The 23,427-nt window shown below is 42.5% G+C and overlaps 1 protein-coding gene across 1 annotated transcript in view; it reads left to right on the forward strand.

Moving 5' to 3' along the window:
- Positions 1-23,427, forward strand: part of LOC125453325 (protein diaphanous homolog 3-like) — a 507,084-nt gene that overhangs the window by 23,067 nt on the left and 460,590 nt on the right. The gene's annotated exons all lie outside the window — the stretch shown is intronic.

A 23,427-nucleotide genomic window follows, 5' to 3' on the forward strand; every position in this document is an offset into this window, starting at 1 on the left:
TGTTTTGTCCACTTTTTGGTTCCCTCACCACCTGCTGCAGACTTGTCCAATAGCTATGTTCTTTAGGACCGAACAGCTTGATCAGTAGTACTGCGATAGACCCACTCTTGAAGGTGGATGTTGAAATCCCCTGCCCAGAGTACATTTTGTCCCTTTGCCATCCTCAATGCTTCCTCCCTAAGCATTGTTAGAAATGAAGTAGTACAGATTCGTCAGCCAAGGGAGGACGTTATGTGGTAATCAGCGGGGGGTGTCCTTCCCCATGTTTAATCTGAAGTCCTGAAACTGCCTGAGGTCCACACCCCATCTTGAGCACTCCCAGGGCAACTCCTTCCTGACTGTGTACCACTGTGCCTCCACTGAGTCTGTCCATAGCCAGAGATGGCAATGGTGGTGTCTGGGACATTGGCTGTAAGATATGATACCGTGAGTATGACTATGTTAGGCTGTTGCTCGATTAGTCTGTGAGAGTGCCAAAATTGGGAGAACTATCTCCATATGTTAGTAAGGAGGACTTTGCAGGGTTGACAGGGCTGTTGCTGTTGTTGCCTTTTCCATTGCCTAGGTTGATGTCAGGTGATCTGTCTAGGTTCATTTCTTTGAGACTTTGTAGCGATTGATATAACTGATAGCGAGTTTTGAGAAGATTTGTAGCTCAGGTTGAGGTTCTGGATGTGAGTTTGCTCGCTGAGCTGGAAGGTTAGTTTTCAGACGTTTCGTCACCATTCTAGGTAACATCAGTGAGCCTCCGACGAAGTGCTGGTGTTATGTCCCGCTTTCTGAATAGCTTGCTAAGCCATTTTGGAAGGCATTTAAGAGTCAACCATGTTGGTGTGAGTCTGGAGTCACATGTATGTCAGTCCAGGTGAGGGTGGCACATTTTCCTGTAGCACATTAGGGAAGGCTGGCAACACAAGCTGCTGTGAGAGATATTCTTTGATTTTTAGAGAAGCCTGCCATCTGATCTGAAAAATAACTTCTTTGCTGTTCTCCTCAAGGCAACAAGAAGTACATGAGCTGAGCATTTAGTTAGACTTGCTTATAAGCTATTCTTGACCCCAACTTCCTCTTGCCTTAGAACTAACTGAATAGTTTACAGCTCAAAGTTTACAACATACGTAAACCACCTTTCTGGGAATTTGGGAGACTTCAGGTTGACTCATCATAAACTCGGGGACCAGTGCTCTATACCTTGCATCTTCTTGTCATTTAAGCAGACTCCACTTTCTTTTGCCAACAATCAAACTATTCAAAGCACATGAACCCTATATTCACCCCAAATTTAAAGCTCTAGCCCCACGAGATATTGATGTTATAAAGCTCATCATACTGTGTAGGTTTCTTAAGAATAAGACGGGTTGCCAAGAGGGGAACGTTTTAAGGTACTGCGATCCTATTTTTCATAAGGTCTATGTTAGTTATGGAAAAGGATAGTTTTGGAAAAGACACCAAATCCCCAATCCATGCCAGTAGCTCACCTCGAACACCATGGGCCCCTTGCCTTGCTCAGCAGCCTCCCGTGAGGCACCTTATCAAAGGCCTTTTGGAAGTCTAGATAGATAACATCCACTGGGTGTTCCTGGTCTAACATACTTGTTACCTCTTCAAAGAATTCTAACAGGTTTGTCAGGCACGACCTCCCCTTACTAAATCCATGCTGACTTGTTCTAATCGGACCCTGCACTTCCAGGAATTTAGAAATCTCATCCTTAACAATGGATTCTAGAATTTTTCCAACGACTGAGGTTAGGCTAATCGACCTATAATTTTCCATCTTTTGCCTTGATCCTTTCTGAAACAAGGGGATACAACAATAATTTTCCAATCATCTGTGACTTTCCCAGACCCCTGTGACTTTTGAAAGATCACAACTAAAGCCTCTGCTATTTCCTCAGCCGCCTCCCTCAGAACTCTAGGATGTAGCCCATTGGGGCCAGGAGATTTATCAACTTTTGGACCTTTTAGCTTTTCTAGCACTTTCTCTTTTGTAATGCCTACCATACTCAAATCTGGCCCCTGACTCCACTTAATTTTTGGCATACTATTCATGTCTTCCACTGTGAAAACTGATGCAAAGTAGTTATTAAAGTTCTTCAGCTCTTTCCTTATGTCCCATCACCAGCCTTCCAGCATCAATTTGGACCGGGCCAATGTCTTCTTTTGCCTCTCATTTGTTTCTTATGCATTGCAAGAAACTTTTACTATCATTTCTAATATTACTAGCTAGCCTGCCTTCATATTTGATCCTCTCCTTCCTTATTTCTCTCTTTCTTTGTTATCCTCTGTTTGTTTTTGTAGCTTTCCCAATTTTCTGATTTCCCAGTGCTCTTGGCCACTTTATAGGCTCTCTCTTTTCCTTTGATATATTTCCTGACTTCCTTTGTCAGCCATGGCTGTCTAATCCCACCCCGAATAATCTTTCTTTTCTTTGGGATGAACCTCCTGTACTGTGTCCTCAATTACACCCATAAACTCCTGTCATTGTTGATCTACTGTCTTGCCCGCTAGGCTCTGCTTCCAATCGATTTTCGTCAATTCCTCTCTCATGCCCCTGTAATTACCTTTTATTTAACTGTAACACCATTACATCTGATTTTGCCTTCTCTCTTTCAAACTGCATACTGAAATCTACCATATGGTCGCTGTCTCCTAAGTGTTCCCTTACTTTAAGATCTTTTATAAAGTCTGTCTCATTATATAACACTAAGTCCAGAATAGCCTGCTACCATGTGGGCTCCGTCACAAGCTGTTCCAAAAAGCCATCCTGCAAACGTTCCATGAATTCCCTTGTTTTGGATCCACTGGCAACATTATTCACCCAGTCCACCTGCACATTGAAGTCCCCCATGATCACCGTGACCTTGCCTTTCTGACATGCCCTATCTGTTTCTTGGTGCATCTTGCGCCCCTGGTTCTAATCACTGCTGGGAGGTCTGTACATAACTCCCATTATAGTTTTTTTTCCCTTTGTGGTTCCTCAATTCCACCCACGCAGACTCCACATCCTCTGACCCTATGTCATACAGTGCCGTAGATTTAATTTCATTCTTAACTAACAAGGCAACCCTGCCCCTCTACTCATGTCCCTGTCTATTCGATAAGTTGTGAATCCTTGGATGTTTAACTGCCAGTCCTGAACTCCCTGCAACCATGTCTCTGATGCCTACCACATCCTAATCATTCAAGAGGATTTGTACTGTTAATTCATCTACTTTGTTGCGAATACTACGAGCATTTAGATAAAGTGCCTTAATGCTAACTTTCTTATCATTGTTAGAGAGATTGGAAATCCTAAGATGTCTTAAGCTATCCTTCCTTCTTGCTGTATTCCTAGTCTGCCTCGAGCTTAAACCCACCTGTACACAAGCTATCCTGTTGCTTATCTTTCCATTTAACTCCACACTCCCTGTCACTTTCACTTTCAATCCCCCCCCCCCCCCCCCCCACCCCCGACTCAAGTTTAAAGTCCTACTGACCACCCTGTTATTCCTTTTCGCTAGAACACTGGTTCCAGATCGGTTCAGGTGGAGACCTGAACAGGTCCTCTACCCTAGCTTTGCCTATGCTGTTAGTCCCAACGTGGACCACAACAACTGGATCCTCCCCCTCCCACTCCAATATCCTTTTCAAGCCAGTCGGAGATGTCCAGCACCCTGGCACCGGGCAGGCAACACACCGATCTGGTTTGCATCAGATACTATCTGTCCCCCTAATAATGGAATCCCCCATAACAACTACCTGTCTTTTTGCTGCCCCCTCTTGAATGGCCTTCTGCACATCAGTGCCATGGTCAGCTGGTTCATCCTGTCCACAGTCCTTTCCCTCATCTGTACAGGGAGCAAGAATCTCATATCTGTTGGTCAAGGTCAAGGGCTAAGGCTCCTGCACTCCTGAACTCAAAATCCCCCTACCTCCCTCACTTACAGTCACGCCCTGTTGTCCCTGAACACTTTTTGAATTTGAATTACTTAATCTACCGAGTGTGACTGCCTCCTGAAACAAAGTGTCCAGGTGACTCTCCCCCTCCCGGAAGTGCCGCAGAGTTTGATGCTTAGATTCCAGATCATTTACTCTGATCCCGAGTTCTTCCAGCAACCAACACTTGCTACAGATGTGGTCGCTGCCGTTCACAATGGGATCAGCCAGCTCCCTATCATACAGCTACAGCCCATCACCTGTCCAGCCATTACTACTTATTTAGTTAACTTTTACAATTTATGTATTAAATAATTTCTCGTACTTCTCTGCTACAGTCTTTTTCAATTAAGCAATTAAACTTTTAATCAATTACACAATACACAAGAAATATAAATTGAAAAGCCTTACCTTAACAACATGAGAGTCCTTCTCACTTAGAGCTCCCACTCTTTCTGCTGTTGGAACAGGAATAGAGGGCACGGCCGGTTGAGGTAGATATTTTCTAATCTTTAAAGCAGAGACTCCCCCACCTGTAGGCCTCTGATCACTCCCGCTCTTCCTGCTGCGAGTCTGTGGACTTTTAATTAGGTTAGAGGAGGGGGGAGGGAGGGAGGCCCTACTGTGTAGGACCTGGGGCTTCGATGCTTAATAACAATCACTTAACTTCCCAACTGCCTCTCTGCTCCGACTTCACTTCGGCCCAGCTCCCGCCGCTCTCTGCTGAAAAAAATGGTCATTATCTGTCACTTGTCTTATGTAAAAGATACTTGCCCCTAAATCACCCCAAATCTGAGAGTTGTGCAGGTCTTTCATATGGAACCCTCGTCTTTAGCGTTTCATCCAATGTGGATGTTGTTGACAAGACAAGCATTTGTTACTCATCTGAAACTGAGTGAAATCGATTGCTTGCAAGGCTGTTTAGAGGGCACTTAACGGTCTGCAACATTTATCAAGAGTATGGTGTCAGCATAAGGCTAGATCAGATAAGAACAACAAATTTCTACCCCTGAAGAACATAGATTACCTCAGAATCCAAGGAGTTGAAAATCTTGCTGACCATCCCCATTCTGATCTAATGTTTAGACGGAATGTCACTGAAGCAGCTGAAGAAGATTTGACCTAAGACACTGCTCTGTGGAAATCTTTCAGTCATGTCATGAACATGAGGTTACTGACCTGCAGCCATCTTCCACTGGCTGGGATTGTATCCAATACATTGAATAGTTTTCCCTTTTGCTGTGGCTTCATGATGCCGTGGCCAGCCAAATTGATGTCAAGGGCAATCACTGTTAGCTGTCCTCTGGAGTTCAGCTATTCAGTTCATTTTTGTACCAAGGCTGTTATGGGGTCAGGATCTGAGTGACCCTGGTAAAAATCAAACTGAGTGTCCATCATTGCTCATACTTCTTCAGCGTAAACTTAGAGTCTGAAAGGTGGTAATTTCACGTTTATTCACTGAATCAAGAGCAAATTGGAAATTGTTAATTAAGATTGGAGAGATGAATGCGTGACTGAAAGATTGGTATGGGGTATATGGTTTTTGATTCTTGAGTAGGTCATGTCATCCAAAATTGGACATGCTAAATTAACCCATAGCTGGAAAAATCGGACCTAACACAAGATTTACCAAGATAAATCAAACCGCAATCAGCAGATGTTGGCTACAGAGAACAATGGAAACCAAGATCAAAGCGATCCCAAAGTTTCATGGGGCACTAGTGACAACCAGTTGTGGGTGGCGTATTGGAAAAGTTTCAATCAGACATCCTGGCGCTTTGACTTCCAAAGATAACATGGTGTAGAGCTGGATGAACACAGCAGGCCAAACAGCGTCGGAGGAGCAGGAAAGCTGATGTTTCTGGTCCAGACCCTTCTACAGAAAATTTCCGAAGAAGGGGCTAGACCAGAAATGTCAGCTTTCCTGCTCATCTGACGCTGCCTATCCTGCTGTGTTCATCCAGCCCTACACCTTGTTATCTCAGATTCTCCAGCATCTGTAGTTCCTAGTAACCTTGAGTTCCAGCTGGCTCCTGAGGTGTACTTTACACCTCCTTGCTATGGCAACAGTGAAGGATGTTCACTTAACTTCATTGGATGCTGTGAAATCTGCTCATTGGCCAAAGACCACAGAACATTCTGGAATGTCTCCGGAGAAGAGGGAGAAACAAAACACACCTGGCAACTACCCCTTTGGTAAAGACTCATAGCAGAAGACTGTGTGACATCCCAAGAAGACCCAGGAGAAGATCTTCCCTGACCTGAGACCCACTTTTGTGTAAGGTGACCAGCCCTACAGTAGAGTGGAAGGAAGCTCCATCAGCTCACCTGGAACATGTGGACTTTTGTGGGTAATATACTTTCTCAGGCGGACAGATCTACATAATGACTCAGTATTATAGGAATTTGAGAAATGCTTACTGGTGCTTTCAGTAAGTAATATTTTGCTTAAAAAAATGTAATTGACCTACAAACCCAATTCTGTGTCCTTTTGTATCTTCCTTACTGACAGCAGCGTTTGGGTAGCATCCAAATCATGGACAACATTGGCATTGCTGAGTGGGCTTTGATTAGAAGTGTTTGTATAACCTCCAGTTATACAAAACTCAGTTATCCAGCCCGAGCCTGATGTAAGAAGACACCTGCTTGGTATGATGGCCAGAATTCAAGCGCATGAAAGAAGGTGAAGATTTCCGACCAGTGATTGGGCCATTGAACCAAATTCTAGTAACATGAGGAGGCCAGATTTTGTACACGCAGGCCCACAGGAAAGGAAATCTCGAATTGGCCAATACCTATGGGAACCTGCAGAAAGCAGAGGCAAGGAAGCTGGATATAGGATCAGACAATCCATGACATGGTGTGATATTAGGGTCGAGGACCCAGAAAGATACCAAGAAGCTAGAGTAGGTTTGGAGATCCACAAGGTGTGAAAAAGGTGAGGGATCTGGAGTCACCAGAAGCAAGAAAGCGGTTGATACGGTCAGGGACTCACGAGATAGAAAGAGGAGCAAAATTTTTAAAGGAAACAATAGTAAAAACGACGACGTAGCCACTGTGGGAGGAGATACTAAGAAAAGAGATTGCAATGAGCAAATAGTGATCTGGAACCTGTGTGACAGGCTGGGATATGGCACAGGATGCTGAAGGGAAGCATACTTTAAAAGTCAGCAAGGCAGTGGTGATAGCCAGCTTCATGGAGCAATTGAAAGGTGGAGAATAGGACGAGGTGAAGCAAATAAGGAATTGGAGAAAGTACAGCAGGATGTGGCGGGGGAGAAAAAAAGTCAAAGCAATAGAGCAGGTGCAGAGGAGCCAAGGTGCACATGGTATGCTTGGGACAGTTTCACACTCTGTGATAATATATATCAGAAGCCACAGAGCATGGTCAGTGATTGGGATGTAACCCAGAAAGCTGTGGCCAAGCTGACCTAGAAATGCAAAAATTCACAGGTCATGCTCAGAGTCTTGCATCAGGCAGGCAGAGGAAACAGACACTGTGCTGTGAACCATTCAAAATGCCAGTGTGAGTGTGAAAAATTTAAATCCCAACTTTGTGCAAAAATGAATAATGTGCACGATTACAACAATAGAAATTGACGGGGACAGCGATTACGGAATAGATTGTGAGGTAGCAGAAGAACAAAGATGTAAGCACGCTGACAGCAGTAAAGGTTGGAGTCCTCGTCCTCCTCCACCCTCCAACTTAGCTTCCTTTGTGGAGGGAACAGATCCTTCAGCTGGATCTTGCTAGATGAACCACAGACTACAACCTGTGAGGACAGTCAGAACAATAATCCAATGTTCTATAACCTGTTTAAGGTACTGCAATTGGCAGAGATAGCAAATATGATCTCCATGCTTGGACCAATGGTATTGTAAGGAATTTGATGTCATCCAAGGTATATAAGGAGAGGGTTTTTGAAAATCAGTGTGACAGCAAACCACCATCTGAGAAATAAACTCTATCAAGGAATCACAGCTCTCTAAGAAAGCACCATCAATCCGTCAAGGGTATCAGGGCACTTTATAGTTAAGAGTCTTTACAGAGAAAACAGCCCCGGCAGCTGGATCAGCAAAAGTAAGACGTTTATGACTTGAAAACAGCAGAAGAAGGCATATGGACCTTGAGGGAGTTTAACTTTTCTATTTATTATTTGGATTTATATAAGTGTGCATTGTGATTATGGGAACAACCCACCAGTAGAATTTAGTTCACTTGGGGAATAGTTTGGTTTGTTAGGAATTCTGTTAATCTGTTCACTGTTAGGGTTATAAAAATAAATTGTTACCTGTTACTTATAAAGTGAATCTCAGGGATTTTCCAAGATTTAGCCTCTTCTTCTCTGTAACAGTTTACTTCTTTTTTAAATAGATTAGGTGAGGTGAGCTTCTCTAGGTGATTCGTGTTCAGTTATTAGAAGGGGACTCTATTCCTGCTGTAACAGATTGGGGGGTTGTGTTTTGATTTTAATTATCAGAGGGGTTCGACTTCCCCTTCTGAACTTGTCCTCCCACCTGCTCTTTGTTAAGGATGGACTTGTTCTCAAAAATGGCTGGTAAGTGGTTTTAGTAACTTGCTCATGCCACAAAGTCCAGAGTTATCAAGGGACAGAATCCACAACTGACATTATTAAGTTTGGGGTTTAGGTTTGTGGCTAGAAATGGGAAAAGCGATAAAATATTATGTTGAAACATGTCATCTGTGCCCAGACCAAACCAGACATGTCTGCAAGTAAAGGAGAATTAGGGCACAGTAGGCCAGGAGCAGGACTGTGAATTTTGACCTTCAAATAGACTGCATTGTCACTATATTCCCCGTGACAAGGGGAAGCAGCTATAAGTATGTCCGGTCATTGTGTCCACCTTTTAGGAAAATGACTAGAATGGTTACCCATTTGGCCAAATCTTTCCCCTATATAGATTTGGACCAGTGAACCCATTTCATAGCCAGGTACTGCAGGTGATGGTTCTATGTCACTACTATTCTCAATCTAGTGCGATTGTAGACAAGATGAATTGAACCTTCAAAGAGATATTTTGAAAGGTTTTGAGGAAGGGTCACCGGACCAAAGCATTAGCTCTCTTTACCTTCACAGATGCTGCCAGTCCTGCTGAGCTTTTCCAGCAACATCATTGTTGTAGTAGTGGTAGTGGTGGTGGTGGTAGCAGCAGTAGTAGTATTGTGCAAGGCTATTTGGCAAAACACCTTGAACTGGAATGCAGTTTTATCCTTTGTCCTCATGCTTGTAAGGGACACAGCTTCCAGTTCAACTGGATTCACCTGCACCCCACATTCTAATGTATTAAACCCTTAATAGGACTGGGCTTGATAAGCTCCAGGTCGAAGCTGTCTGCCATGAGGAAAAAAAGTTGCATTAGGCTGAACACAAAGTGGTGACTATCAAATGGGTAAAAGGAAAAAGTGGAATAAAGTGTACTTTGGGAAGGAGAATATACTAGAGTACACGGTAGGGCATTGGTTAATGTTACAAATTGTTCAGCCAGGAACATTCCTGTCCTTCAGCTATTCAGGATCCTGCTTCGTGGATGAGACCAGGCCATCTGTGTTCAGAATTTTACTAGATACTGGAAAAACTGGGTGACGCCCAGTTAAAGGCCAACGAACAGTCACCAACTTGGTGCGCTTGGAGGGGAACTGAGGTCAGTGTACCCTATCTTGAGTCCTTGTCCACACTATTGCCCAATCGCCGATCTAGGCCCAATCCAAGTTGCTGATCCGAATCCAGGATCTACCTCAGTTACCTATCTAGGCCAGGATCTTGAAGCAGCCTTGGAAGCTGTTCCTTCTAAGAGCCCAAGCTCAGGAGCTGTTGCTGGCCCCACCATTCTACCCATAAGAGGCAGGCCTCTATGCACAGCAGCCTCGAAGTAAAAGCGATAGGTCGAGACAGGATAGTTTCTTGGGGCATATTATGCAGTGCTGTAACCCGCAGGCCTTTTAGAAAAGACAGCTACTCTCTCACTCCCACTGATGAGTGTGGAGAATAAGTACCCAGAACAGAGAGCCCTCCTACCTGGTCATAGAAGAACGTTATCATAAACCTATGCTACCACTGTAACCTGCATGTGCTAGTCCATCCTGGCCATATAGGGCTGCAGCATCGTACTTTATGGTACATAGGTATCACTATCATTTCTTTTAGCCATTATTCATATTGCTGCCTAAGCTTTTAATCAGAAAGGGGAATGGGGGTTATGGCATTGGAAACAGCTAGGTGTGATAGCACTGTCAGAAGTCTGAATGATTAAAAATGTCAGGTCTGATATGTACACAATTGACTGACAAAAGGGGAGTTGGAAGAATTCGATAAAAGAAAATTTTGAAGGACTTTGGCTGTGTGTGGGACAAGACTAGGCAGAGTTAGAAAGAAACCACCAAAGGTGGAAAAGTGTGGGAAGGTATCTGAATTTGGTTAGATCATCTTGGAGAGATGACCTACATCCCACTGGTCTACATCGTCAGAAGCATTAATTGAGCAAGAGCACACGTATTCTGCTGATATCAGGTTTGCCCAACAGTTAAAAAAACTGAATGCAAAGATGATGTTTTATAGGTCCACTCCAATTAATCTATAATGTGTGGGTGCAATAATCATTGGATTGTGCAGAGGAAGACCAAGGGGAGCTCAGAGTATTGGCTACTGAACACAGACACCGCTGTTGACTGGTGGGCATTTTCCACAAACCAGTGTACAGAAAGTGGATATTTTGGCTATCAGTCGGAGAAAGGACTTGAAAAAGAGCAACAATGCCCTGGGAAGATCATGGGGTGGGGGTGCATTTCTATCTCCTGTATGAAATTAGAAATGGACTAAAACTAACCAGAAGTGCGCCTCTATACAAGATAACAAAGTGTGGAGCTGGATGAACACAGCAGGCCAAGCAGCATCTCACCTCTATACATTTGTCCAAGGAGTTTGGACTATAGGGAGAGGCTGAATAGGCTGGGGCTACTTTCCCTGGAGCGTCTGAGGCTGAGAGGTGACCTTGATTGAGATTTATAAAACCATAAATGGAATGGATATGGTGAATAGCCAAGGTCTTTCTCCAGACTGGAGGAGTCTAAAACTAAGGGGCATAGCTTTAAGTCAAGAAGGGAAATATTTAAAAGGGACCTAAGGAGCAACTTTTTCATGTAGAGGGATGAGGCATGTTTGGAATAGGCTGCCAGAGAAAGTGGTGGAGGCTGGGACAATAGCAACATTTTGCCCAGCCAGATGCCTTTTAAAGGAATAGGAAGGGTTTAGAGGGATATGGACCAAATGCTGGCAAATAGGACTAGATTATTTTAGAATATCTGGTCAGTGTGGACGAGTTGGACTGAAGAGTCTGTTTCTGTGCTGTGCAACTCTGAGTGCCCCAGGATCACAAAATGGGGTGGTTTTAGAACATACAGGAAAAATCGTGTGCGACAAACATAACACCACCTATACCAATTTGCACTGTAAGATATATCTGGAACGCAACTGCCAGAATGGTACCTTCCTGACTTAAATTGTTAGGTTGAAAGACTGGGGTTGACATGGGGGAGGCCATACTTGGGCCAGCAGGACACAGGAAAAGAGATATGTTGAATGATTTGGCAACAAGTTACGGAACAGGAATATCCACAGCTAATACCCTTGATTTGACTAATTTGGATAATAAGTTCAGAATTTTAACCCGGCAAATTAAACCTACTTTAGATAAGATTAATCTGGCCCGTCAGCAAAGTACTGAGGTGGGAATAAAAGAAAACCTAGAGGACTGACATCATAAACAGCATCATCTGGGGAAAGCTAGATTATGACAATATGCAGCAGAATAGGATCCTGTGTAGCATGTATGCCGACTGATAGCTGCTTGTGGTTAAACATCACATGTTCTAAGCGAATGGCGTGCTTGTCTTGGATCAGTGGTGAGCAGATTGGGTGTTGAGAAAGCACTCTAGTATTTCAAATCATCATTTATGGCAACTGACCAAGTATTGGTTTAAAAATGATTATAAGGGGACCCTGGAAGTACCAGGATACTACCTGGATAAGAGTGTATGAGGCATAAGGAGAGAGCAGAATAACTCTTGTTTTCTCTTGAGCAACAGAGGCTGAGGGGAGAGTTGATAGAAGTCTATAAAATTATGAGATACGTAGGTAGTGTTGGCGGTCAGATTCTTGAAAATCCAGGGGAAGGGCATTGAAACACAAACCTGGGCGTCATCCACTCTGTGAAGACCTGTGGCGTGTTTCATTCGAAGAAGACACAGAAGATGATCTGCTTTGACCTGTGAGACCCACCTTCATGGAACAGAGCCAGATCCATGTTGCAGATGAAGGAGATTCAATGTTCCCATTCAAATATATGGATCATTGTGGATAATAGACAGATTGAGCTGGATTAAAGTATAGCTATTGTGGGAATCTGCAAAACACTTGTTGGTATTTTTAATAGGGAGTATTTTGTTAATAAAATTGAGTTGACCCACATACCAAATTCTGTGCCACTTTGTCCACCTCATTGAAAAAGCTCTTTGGGTGAAGTGATTTTAACACACAAACCCATTGAAGCATCCAAAGCATGGATGACATGAGACATTTCCATCATTCCAGTACTGGGTAGATGTTCATGTGGTACTGCTCAGGCGGTCTGCATCTGTGCTGGGACCAGTGTTTATAGGTTCATAGAATCATACAGTAAAGAAGAGGCCCGTTGTCCAATAGTCCATATTGACACAAAAGTACTCTAAATTGGTGCTAGTTCTACTTTCCAGCACTTGACTCTATAGCCTTGAATTTTATGAGATTTCAAGTTCCCATCCACGTATTTCTTAAAAAGTGATGTCCCCCAACCCCCCAACGTCAACTACCTTCCCAAGCCATGCATTCCTCTGGGTGAAAGCTTTTCCTTCAAACCCCCTCTAAACCTCCTGTCATTCATCTTAAAATTATTCCCTCTTCCTGACCTTTCATCTAAGCTGCTTTCTAATCATCCTGTCTGTGTCCGTCATAATCATTCAGTTCCCCTCTCAACCTTCTTTGCTCTAAAGAATACAACCCCATCTTATCCAGTCTCTTCATAGCTAAACTGCTCCATACCAGGCATTATCCTGGTGACTCTTGTTTGCACTCTCTCTAGTACGATCTTACCCTGGCAGGTTCCACAACTGTGGAGAGGATCTTAAATAGTGGGGTTTAAGGGAGGGGAATTGTTAGCATGATCACATTTTGAAAAAGTGGGAGATACTATGTGAGATCAAGTAAAAGAACTGCAGATGCTGTAGTTAGAGATAACGTGTTGTTGTTTCGGGTTGGGACCCTTCTTCTAAAGAAGAGTCCCGGCCTGAAATGTTTGCTTTCCTGTTCCTCTCATGGTCCCTGGCCTGCTGTGTTCCCCCAGTTTTGTAGAGAAGGCCACTGCTATCACTGAGTAGAGGATGATCTGGTTATCATGGCCCATCACCTCACAAGCTATAACAAAATAAGATGTCTTAGTAAGCATCAAAATGGACAATTAATTTCACTTCGTGGGTGTAATCGAGAATAGATCTTTACCAGGTTGCTTCATTAAAAGCAAAAATGACTTGTTTACTAGAAATAAACATTCTTTAAACAATTGGTGAAACTGACAACTGTGCAGAACTGACCTATAGTCAATCCAAAATACAATATGCATACACTGACAAGTTGAGACAACAAAGCTCTCCAAAGATTACAGGCAAAAAAAAATTGGAATGCCCCTTTTAGTCAAGGCTACAGAGTTGAACATGGCTTGCATTGACCTCCCACAGTTCCTTCAATTTGCTGATGATGCTACCCAGTTGCTGACAGTACAGAATGACATAAGATCTTCAGACAGATTTTAGATTCAGGTGGACAAAATTTAGGAGTCCTGATATTTGAAACTTCTCAAATTACCTCATAGAGAGTTTTCAGTTGGTTTTGCTTTTAGGTTTGCTTCTTTTTGACTTAGTGAGATGGCTGCTTTTTGTTTCAAGCTTCTGCAACAACTCTCACATTCAGGTCTATTAAAAAAGCAGTGACTTGACTGCAGAGGCTGTTGCTATGCAATGAAGATCACAGATTTGAAGCTTGTTCACATATTTTCATCTTGCTATTAAGGGCCACAAAATTCACATTTCATCTCTCTCAAGATTACCATATTCCAGTTCTGCTCAGTCCATATGAATCCATGTATTTCTAACATGACATCAAAGTAATGATAAGGAAAACAGCAATCTGACCATGACAGGATGGGACAGAGTGTATAAACCCTGAAGTGCAACACTACCTCTGAGTGATTACAGAAATATGGAAAAAAAACTAAAAGCTCTGTTTGAATGCAAGTAGCATTTCAAACAAAATAAATGAATCGACTTGTGCAAGTAAATATGTATGATTTGGTGATTGGTAACAGAGATATGCCTACATGATATCAAAGACTAGACGTGAATATTCAAGACCATATGACGTTTAGGAAGGACAAAAAGTCAGGAAAAGTAAAAGGAGAGCCATGTTAAACTCATAATCCGCCTGGGAACCCTGCAGCCATATGGTATCAATGTGGACTTCACCAGTTTCAAAATCTCGCCTTCCCCTACTGCATCCCTAAACCAGCCTAGTTCGTCCCCTCCCCCCACTGCACCACACAACCAGCCCAGCTCTTCCCCCCCACCCACTGCATCCCAAAACCAGTCCAACCTGTCTCTGCCTCCCTAACCGGTTCTTCCTCTCACCCATCCCTTCCTCCCACCCCAAGCCGCACCCCCAGCTACCTACTAACCTCATCCCACCTCCTTGACCTGTCCGTCTTCCCTGGACTGACCTATCCCCTCCCTACCTCCCCACCTACACTCTCTCCACCTATCTTCTTTACTCTCCATCTTCGGTCTGCCTCCCCCTCTCTCCCTATTTATTCCAGCTCCCTCTCCCCATCCCCCTCTCTGATGAAGGGTCTAGGCCCGAAACGGCAGCTTTCCTGCTCCTGAGATGCTGCTTGGCCTGCTGTGTTCATCCAGCCTCACATTTTATTATCTCCCATGTTAATCAATGTCATTGATACAAATAGAGATATTTACCTGAGTTCTGGAACTAGGATGCGCAGGAACTTTGGGTAGTGGTGTGAAATAATGAAAGTAAGACATCATTCGTGGGAAAGAAATAATGGAAACTGCAGATGCTGGAGAATCCAAGATAATAAAATGTGAGGCTGGATGAACACAGCAGGCCAAGCAGCATCTCAGGAGCACAAAAGCTGACGTTTCGGGCCTAGACCCTTCATCAGAGAGGGCTTCATCATTCGTGGGAGCGTTTTATAGTTTCCCTAGCAACAACCATACCAGACCATAAGACTATGAGACATAGGAGTGGAAGTAAGGCCATTCGGCCCATCGAGCCCACTCTGCCATTTAATCATGGCTGATGGGCATTTCAACTCCACTTCCTTGCACTCTCCCCGTAGCCCTTGATTCCTTGTGAGATCAAGATTTTATCAATCTCTGCCTGGAAGACATTTAACGTGCCGGCCTCCATTGCGCTCCATGGCGATGAATTCCACAGGCCCACCACCCTCTGGGTGAAGAAATGTCTCCTCATTTCCGTTTTAAATTTACCCCCTCTAATTCTAAGGCTGTGCACATGGGTCCTAGTCTCCCTGCTTAATGGAAACAACTTCCCAGCATCCACCCTTTCTAAGCCATACGTTATCTTGTAAGTTTCTATTAGATCTCCCCTCAACCTTCTAAACTCTAATGAATACAACCCCAGGATCCTCAGCCGTTCATCGTACGTTAAACCTACCATTCCAGGGATCATCCGTGTGAATCTCCGCTGGACACGCTCCAGTGCCAGTATGTCCTTCCTGAGGTGTGGGGCCCAAAATTGGACACAGTATTCTAAATGGGTCCTAACTAGAGCTTTATATAGTCTTGGAAGCACATCACTGCTTTTATATTCTAACCCCTGTGAGATAAACGACAACATTACATTAGCTTTCTTAAAATTAACCCTTAGAGAATCCTGGACTAACACTCCCAGATCCCTTTGTACTTCTGCTTTATGAATTTTCTCACCATTTAGAGAATAATCCATGCCTGTATTCTTTTTGCCAAAGTGCAAAACCCCACATTTGCTCATGTTCAATTTCATCAGCCATTTCCTGGACCACTCTCCTAAACTGTCTAAATCTTTCTGCAGCCTCCCCACCTCCTCAATACTACCTGCCTGTCCACCTATCTTTGTATCATTGGCAAACTTTGCCAGAATGCCCCCAGTCCCTTCATCCAGGTCATTAATATATGAGGTGAACAGCTGCGACCCCAACACTGAACCCTGTGGGACACCACTCGTCACTGGTTGCCATTGTGAAAAAGAGCCTTTTATTCCAACTCTCTTGCCTTCTGTCAGACAGCCAATCCTCAATCCAAGCCAGTAGCTCATCTCGAACACCATGGGCCATCGCCTTGCTCAGCAGCCTCCCGTGAGGCACCTTATCAAAGGCCTTTTGGAAGTCTAGATAGATAACATCCACTGGGTTTCCTTGGTCTAACATACTTGTTACCTCGTCAAAGAATTCTAACAGGTTTGTCAGGCATGACCTCCCCTTACTAAATCCATGCTGACTTGTTCTAATCGGACCCTGCACTTCAAAGAATTTAGAAATCTCATCCTTAACAGTGGATTCTAGAATTTTTCCAACAACTGAGGTTAGGCTAATCGACCTATAATTTTCCATCCTTTGCCATGATCCTTTTTTAAGCAAGGGGGTTACAACAGCAATTTTCCAATCATCTGTGACTTTCCCAGACTCCAGTGATTTTTGAAAGATACGAGGATAAAGTTTGCAGAAAGAAATAATGGGGCTTACGAAAAAGGCATGCTAATAGTGGTGGATGATTTTACTGTACATGTGGATTAGATAAATTGAACTAGCCAGCATTGTCTGGATGATGCATTCAAACCAGATTTTCAGGATCGTTTCTTAGAGCACCATGTTCTAGTTAACCAGAAAGCAGGCTGTGGAGTACTTCGTTTCACACAGTGAAATGAGACAGGACTAATTTGTGACCAAACAATGAAGGCCCCCCATCGTTGTAATGATCCTAAAATGATTCAATTTTGAATTCAGTCTGGTGAGAGAAGTGTAGGCCTTGGACTAGTGTGATTAAAGGCAATTCTGAGAGCATGTGGAGAGAGCTGGATGAAGTAAACTTTGAAATTGAGGGATGTATTAATAGAGATTCTGTGGCAGACATTTGAGGAAATACTTAAAAATACTTCGAAAAGATGAATTCCAGCAAGGAAAAAATACTCCAAAGGAATGGTAACTATGGCATTTAAAGACAAATTATAGCATTGCCCTGAAAGGTAGAACACATAATTCTGCCAAGTTGAGTGGCAATTCAGAAGATTAGACACAATTTAAAAAGCTGCAAAGAATGACTTGAAGTTTAGCAAGGAAGGGGCAATTAGTGAATGAGAGTAAGCTTGCTAGAAATGTGAAAATAATGAGTTTGTTAGTATTTAAAAAGGAAAGGAGTAAATAAAGTGAACATTGGTTCTTTAGAGATTGTGCTGATGTATTAATAATGGAAGAAGGGAAATGACAGTTGAATGGTACTGATATTTTAAGTCTGTCTGTTGAGAGTACAAATGGCATCCCAGAAATAATTGTGAATTAGAATGTAAAAAGGAGTCAGGAACTTCGAAACACCATATGATCACCATGAAAAGTTGTTGAGAAAATTACTCAAACTAAAATTTAATAAATCCCCAGGTCCTGATCAACTTCTTGTAGCGCCCTAGGATGAAGTTTATGTTGAGATAGTTGATGCTGCTTTAAATACAAACTTCTCTCGATTCTCTAAGCATCCCATCAGAAATCAACAAATTTGATTCTTCTATTCAAGAAAATGGTGAAACAGAAATAAGGAAACACAGACTGATTAGTCTGATATCTGCCATAGAGGTAACTTGGAATCTATTATTGAGTGGTTATAACTGGACAGTTGGAAAATTTGAATTCAGCCATCAGCGATGTGGTGGCTCAGTAGTTAGCACTGCTGCTTCACAGTTGCAAGGGCCTGGTTCAGTTCTAGCCTTGAGTGACTGTCTGTGTGGAGTTTCTCTCTGTGTTGTTGTGGGTTTCCTCTGGGTGCTCTGGTTTCCTCCACAGTCCAAAGATGTGCAGGTTAAGTGGATTGGCTGTGCTACATTGCCCATAGTGTCTTGGGCGGGAAATGCAAGGATAGGGTAGCGGAATGAGTTGGGATGGGATGCTGTTCAGAGGGTTGGCATGAACCCGATGGGCTGAATGGCCTGTTTATACTCTATAGGGATTCTATGAACATGGATTTGTGAAAAAGAAGCCATATAATACGAATTTGTTGCAGTTCTTTGAGAGAACAAGCAACGTAGATCATGGGGATGTAGTGTACTTCAATGTTTAGAAGGCATTTGACAAAGTATGACAAAGGTTACTATGCAAAGTAAGTGCTTGTGGTTTGAGGCATAACATCAGGATATGGATAGAGTATTAACCAGAATATTTGTTTGTGAGTAGGAGACAAATGATGTGCCACAGGGATCAGTTTTGGGACCTTTTTTATATACAAGTTATATAATTGACTTGGTTGAAGGGACTGTGCTTGCTAAATTTATTGATGCCAAAATAAGTAAGGAGGTCAGTTGTGAAGAGTGCATTGAGCTTTGGTGAGGCCGCACCTGGAATATTGTTTTGCTGTCTTAGTCTCCTCAATTAAGAAAGCGTTTTAGAAACCGTTCAGACAAGGTTCACTTTAGTGATACTTTGGGTGGAAATGGGTTATCTTATGAGTAATGTTCAGACAGACTGCCTCTACATCCATTAGAGTTAAGAGAATGAAACTTAATCTGATTGAAACACGTAAAATTTTGAGAAGACTTGACAGGGTGGATGCTGAAAAGCCATTTCCTTTGTGGGAGACACTAGAACTGTTGGACAGATTTAAAGAAGAAATTTAAGACCGAGACAAGGGGAATTTGCTATCTATTAGATGGTGATAAAAGTTTGGCATTCTATTCCCCAGAGGTGGATAGATTCTCGGTTGACAAGGCAATCAATAGGTGTGAGTTTGCTCGCTGAGCTGGAAGGTTCGTTTTCAGATGTTTCGTCACAATTCTAGGTAACATCATCAGTGAGCCTCCGACGAAGCGCTGGTGTTATGTCCCGCTTTCTATTTATCTGGTTAGGTTTCCTTGGGTTGGTGATATCATTTCCTGGTCAATCACTGGTTACTAAGGGCAGAAATGCATGGTTGAGGCCAAAATCAATGATAATCTTATTAAATAGCAAGGCAGGCCAGAGGGGTCAAATGGCCTACTCCACCTAAATATTTTGATTTTACATTTGCATGCTTGATCACACTGTTAATGACCTTTGTTTTAAATGTACATTAATTCTTAATTGTTGTCGTTCAGACCTAAGTAGATTGAAAGCACCAAGAGCACTAACTAATCATTATTTGTATTGGATTTGGAGCATTGGAAAGGAGGATTAAGACCCTTTAGAAGTAAGGTATCGTAGAATGGGATTCAAGGGTGAGCACGCAAAGCGGGGTAGGTCTGGGAGCATTAATAGAGAGGGATGTGAAGGGCTTGGTGCCTCGGAGGCTATCCTGAATTCTGAAGCTTTGGAAATGCAGTCTTAAAGAGCTTTTGAATGCTGAAAGGAGTTTGCTGAGGTGCACTTTCATGTATGTGGAGTGGAAACTTTGGAAAGGAGTTTCTATTGCTTTAATAGGCTTTGCACCTAAATTGTTCAATTGGAAACATGGGTGATTTACTGGTGGTGATTAAGAGATGATAAAAACAGATTCATGAGTGATTTGGTAATCGGAAAAAGAAACATTCAGTTGTGTGTAAGAGCAGTCCAGATGTAGAATATAAAGGGGTTTCTGAGATTTTGGTCAAAAAGATCTTTAGACTTGTTGGGTGTTGTTGACAGAAGAGATAGAAATCTGCCCTTGGCCCTTCAAGCAGATTTGGTCTGTTGTTCAATAGGCTTTACAATAAAGAAAGGTAACTGTGCTTCAACATCATAATATAGGCGTTGTTAATGATATATAATTTCATTATTTGCACTCGCGGCATTCCCTTGTAAACAATTCCTTGGCACTTGATTGTCTGCACATTGCAGGAACTCACAGTTACAAAACGCTGTACAATAGGTATTAAATTCCTTGCTTTGATATTATGCAGCCACATTGGTAAATCCCTGTTTTTGAAAACAATTCTTCCTCATTGCAATCCACAGTTTTTAATGAAGCAAAAATAAAGAGACAAGGTCTTTGCAGAATTTCTTTTAAAAGCTTTCGAACTGTTTACGATGATTTTGGGAATAGAGGGCCTTGGTTCCCAGTGCACCGCAGTGTGCTGTGACCTTACAAGGGAAGGAACCTCTCTGTATTTAACCTGTTAAATTCAAGAAGAATCTTCTATGTTGCACAAAGGTTTTCCTCATTCTTCTAAACTCCAATGAATACAGGTTCAATGTCGCCTCATAAAACAATCCTTTGACACATGGCATAAACCTAGTGAACCATCTCTGGATTGCTTCCAATGTGAGTGTATCTTTCCTTAGAGAAAGAAATTGAAAGTATTCGCAGTCCTCCAGGGATAGTAGGAACTGCAGATGCTGGAGAATCTGAGATAACAAGGTGTAGAACTGGATGAACATAGCCGGCCGAGCAGCATCAGAGGAGCAGGAAGGCTTATCCAGTTCTACGCCATATTGTCACAGTCCTTTGGGTATGCTTTAAGTAGCACCTTGTGTAGTTTTAGCAAGACTTTCAGTTCTAAGGAAGGGTCACCAGATACGAAATGTTAACTGATTTCTCTTTACAGATGCTACCAGATCTGCTGAGTTTTTCCAGCGATTTCTGATTTACAGCATCTGCAGTTCTTTTGGTTTTTATTTCCCTATTTTTATACTCCATTCTCTTTGAAATTACTATGAATGTTTCATTTGTCTTCTGTCTTATTAGCTGAACAAGTATTACGGCTTTTTGCGACTTATGCACAAGGTTTCCCCAATCTCTGTGTTGTAGATTTTTTCAGTTTTTTTTCCATTCAAATAACACTCAGTTCTTCCATACTTTCTGCCAAAATGTATAATCTCACCTTTCCCAAATACCTTCCATCTGTCATGTTTTTACTCCCTTGCCTAACTTGCCTATATCCCTCAGCAAAGTCTTAGTGTTGACCTCACAAGTTACCTTTGATCATAGAACAGTGAGAAATAGGAACAGGATTAGGTCGTTCAGCCCCTTGAACCTGTTCTACCATTCATTAGGATCACGGCTGAACAGACACACACTGCCCTTTCCCCATATTTCTTAATTCCCCTATTGGTCATGAATCTATCTCTCTCAGCCATAAATATACATGAGGACTCTGTCCCCATAACTGTCTCTGACAAGGAATTCTGAAGATCTTAAAAGAGCTAGCTACAGAGATTGTGGATGCATTGGTTGTAATTTTCCAAAAATCCTAGGATTCTGCTGAAGTACCAGAGTATTGGAAAACTGCCACTGTGACACCATATTCTTAAAGGGAATGAGGCAAAAAGAAGGTAGCAATAGACTGTTTAGCTAAATATCTATTGCTGGAAAAGAATTAGAATCAATTATAAAGGAAGTAATAGAAGTAATTATTTTCATGGACAAAAACTGCAGAAAGGGATGTAATACAAAGTGGATACTTATGTATGAAACACAGAGAGCTAGCACGTAGGTACAGCAGGTAATCAGGAAAGTCAATGGAGTGTCAGCTCTCAAGGGGGTTGGGCTAAAAGAATAGGAAAGTCTTATTGCAACTGTACAAGATGCTGGTGGGACCAATTTGGAGAACTGTGAGAAGTTTTGGTCCCCTTATTTAAAAGAGATTGTTTCATTTGAGGTAGTTTCAGAGAAGGTTCACTATTATGATCTCTTACATGGAGGGGTTGTCTTTTGAGCTCTATTCATTAGAATTGGGAAGAATGAGAGGTGATCTCATTGAAACATAGGATTCTTAAGAGGCTTGACAGGGTAATTTCTGAGATGATATTTCTCCTCATGGGAGAGTCTGGGACAAAGGCTGTCGTCTCAAAATAAAGGGCACTAATTTAAGAATGAGAGTTGTGAGGCTTTGGAATTCCTTGCCACAGATAGCTGAGGGGGCAGAGTCTTTGTGTACATTTAAAACTGAACTAGATAAATACTTGAAAAGTTGGGGAATCAAGAGTAATGGAGAAAGAACAACAAAATGGATGTAAGGAGTATTGGTTAGCCATGATCCTGTTGAATGATGGAGCAAGTTTAAGGTGCCAAATGGCCTACTCTTTCTACTTCTTATGGTCTTATGCACGATCTCTGTTGCTACCTCTTTAAGGATCCATGGATGCAAGCCATCAGAGCCAGCAGAAATATCTATCTTTAGCCTCAACAATTTGTCTAGTACTATGTCTCTAGTGGTGGTGGTGGTGCTTAGTTCTTCCCACATATTCTTTAGCATTAATGGAATGTTCAAAGTATCGTCCACTAGAAAGATTGACGCAAAATATCTGTTTAACTCCTCTACTATTTCCCAGTTCTGCACTACTGTCTCTCCGGATTCATTTTTTGGATTTAAACTAGGCCCTGATCCTGACTTCAATTTATCCTGTCAAAAACTATGAACCGAAAAATTGCAAAATACATCTCTTTCCCCTCTGCACTGAATTCCTACCTTGCTCCAAAATTCTACAAATACACACTGACCTCTTTAAATTATGATTGTGCAAAAGGTTGTGCCCATTAGCTGCCTTTTTATATTATTGAACATTTTTAGCCCTATGAGAAATTACTGACATGATTTCATTTCATATCTTAAAATTAGAGGGATGACTGGTATTGTTAACCTGAGGGCCACCCCGCCTCAGGTGAGGGAAGAGGCTGAGAAAAAAAAGTCCCTTATGGTAACCTCAACCATTGCAGGAATTCAACCCACTCTGTTGGCATTGCTTTGCATTGCAAACCTGCCACCTAACCAATGGATGTCATCAACCCCAGTATTCCTAAAAATTGAGAGGAATTCGACAAAGGTGGAGTTCATCTTCAAGAAAATATGACAGCATAAGTGTATTGCTGAGACTGTACAAGGCTCTGGTCAGACTGCATTTGGAATATTGTGAGAAGTTTTGGGCCTCATAATTGAGGAAGGATGTGCTGGCATTGGAGGGGATCCAGAGGGGATTTTCAGGAACGATGGCCTAGTCCTATGAGGAGTGGTTGAAGACTCTGTGTCTGCACTCAGAGTTTAGTAGGATGAGAGGGGGGATCTGAAATTTACAGAATACTGTGGAGCCTAAATTGAGTGGACATGGTCAGATGTTTTCACTTGTAGGAGAGATGAGGAGGTCATACTGTCAGGATGAAGGAACAACCCTTTAGAATTTCATCAGCAAGAGGGTGATTAATCTGTGGAAATCATTGCCACAGAGGGCTGTGGACGCCAAGTC

This window comes from Stegostoma tigrinum, chromosome 6, assembly GCF_030684315.1.
Source record: "Stegostoma tigrinum isolate sSteTig4 chromosome 6, sSteTig4.hap1, whole genome shotgun sequence".
NCBI lineage: Eukaryota > Metazoa > Chordata > Chondrichthyes > Orectolobiformes > Stegostomatidae > Stegostoma > Stegostoma tigrinum.